The sequence below is a fragment of the Odontesthes bonariensis genome, unplaced genomic scaffold, assembly GCF_027942865.1.
Source record: "Odontesthes bonariensis isolate fOdoBon6 unplaced genomic scaffold, fOdoBon6.hap1 scaffold_295, whole genome shotgun sequence".
Classification (NCBI taxonomy): domain Eukaryota; kingdom Metazoa; phylum Chordata; class Actinopteri; order Atheriniformes; family Atherinopsidae; genus Odontesthes; species Odontesthes bonariensis.
In genome coordinates this window covers 10,194-12,500 of record NW_027457503.1, presented here as the reverse complement: position 1 = coordinate 12,500, position 2,307 = coordinate 10,194, and positions in this window count along the sequence as shown.

Below are 2,307 nucleotides of genomic sequence, written 5' to 3'. Positions count from 1 at the left end.
GCCAAAGTCGGCCTCCCATCTTCCAGGAACCAGCCTGGAGCTTCTAGCGGTCAGCCGCACCTTGAATCCGCTCTCCAGCACCTTCCTCGGACTCATGCTCTGCCAAAGTCGGCCTCCCATCTTCCAGGAACCAGCCTGGAGCTTCTAGCGGTCAGCCGCACCTTGAATCCGCTCTCAAGCACCTTCCTCGGACTCATGCTCTGCCAAAGTCGGCCTCACATCTTCCAGGAACCAGCCTGGAGCTTCCAGCGGTCAGCCGCACCTTGAATCCGCTCTCCAGCACCTATCTCGGACTCATTCTCCTCCAGGCCGGCCTCACATCTTCAAAGAACCAGCCTGGAGCTTCCAGCGGTCAGCCGCACCTTGAATCCGCTCTCCAGCACCTTCCTCGGACTCAAGCTCTGCCAAAGTCGGCCTCCCATCTTCCAGGAACCAGCCTGGAGCTTCTAGCGGTCAGCCGCACCTTGAATCCGCTCTCCAGCACCTTCCTCGGACTCATGCTCTGCCAAAGTCGGCCTCCCATCTTCCAGGAACCAGCCTGGAGCTTCTAGCGGTCAGCCGCACCTTGAATCCGCTCTCAAGCACCTTCCTCGGACTCATGCTCTGCCAAAGTCGGCCTCACATCTTCCAGGAACCAGCCTGGAGCTTCCAGCGGTCAGCCGCACCTTGAATCCGCTCTCCAGCACCTATCTCGGACTCATTCTCCTCCAGGCCGGCCTCACATCTTCAAAGAACCAGCCTGGAGCTTCCAGCGGTCAGCCGCACCTTGAATCCGCTCTCCAGCACCTTCCTCGGACTCAAGCTCTGCCAAAGTCGGCCTCCCATCTTCCAGGAACCAGCCTGGAGCTTCTAGCGGTCAGCCGCACCTTGAATCCGCTCTCAAGCACCTTCCTCGGACTCATGCTCTGCCAAAGTCGGCCTCACATCTTCCAGGAACCAGCCTGGAGCTTCCAGTTGTCAGCCGCACCTTGAATCCGCTCTCCAGCACCTATCTCGGACTCATTCTCCTCCAGGCCGGCCTCACATCTTCAAAGAACCAGCCTGGAGCTTCCAGCGGTCAGCCGCACCTTGAATCCGCTCTCCAGCACCTTCCTCGGACTCATGCTCTGCCAAAGTCGGCCTCACATCTTCCAGGAACCAGCCTGGAGCTTCCAGCGGTCAGCCGCACCTTGAATCCGCTCTCCAGCACCTTCCTCGGACACATTCTCCTCCAGGCCGGCCTCCCATCTTCCAGGAACCAGCCTGGAGCCTTTAGCGGTCAGCCGCGCCTTGAATCCGCTCTCAAGCACCTTCCTCGGACTCATGCTCTGCCAAAGTCGGCCTCCCATCTTCCAGGAACCGGCCTGGAGCTTCCAGCGGTCAGCCGCGCCTTGAATCCGCTCTCCTGCACCCATCCTCGGACACACGTTCTTGCCTTTGGACCCCTCCTCCAGGAGCCAGGCTGGAGCTTTTGCCCCCTTCCTCCATCATTTCAGGCCGTGGAAAGTGTCATCTTTCGGATTATCAATTCACCGTCCCAGTCTGGTACTCAGATATTTTTCCGAAAACTGGGTTTCTGAAATCGTGCAGATGGTGTTTTCGTCGTCTGCTAATAACCTCGTCGTGTGGGAGAATAGGGGCGGGCCTTGGGCTGACTCGGCCCATCGTCCCCTTTTCCCGTTCTCTGACAGAAATTTTTTCAAACTTTATCACCCCTGGTACTATAAACTTTTTCACCTCTGGTACTATGTGGCACTTAGAAAATTTTCTGAACCGGGATTCTCACCCCTGGTACTTTTTGGCACTTAGAAAATATTTCTCAACCGGGCTTCATGCCCCTGGTACTTTTTGACACTTTGACGTTTTTCTGAACCGGGCTTCATGCCCCTGGTACTTTTTGACACTTTGACGTTTTTCTGAACCGGGCTTCATGCCCCTGGTACTTTTTGACACTTTGACGTTTTTCTGAACCGGGCTTCATGCCCCTGGTACTTTTTGACACTTTGACGTTTTTCTGAACCGGGCTTCATGCCCCTGGTACTTTTTGACACTTTGACGTTTTTCTGAACCGGGCTTCATGCCCCTGGTACTTTTTGACACTTTGACGTTTTTCTGAACCGGGCTTCATGCCCCTGGTACTTTTTGACACTTTGACGTTTTTCTGAACCGGGCTTCATGCCCCTGGTACTTTTTGACACTTTGGCGTTTTTCTGAACCGGGATAAAGGTCATTTAAAGAGGTGTGTGCATGGTTCCTACTTATAATGGATATATGAAGGACTAAGGAGTCTGAACTTGTTCTGGCCCAAGGAAATCACTTTTTAACAAA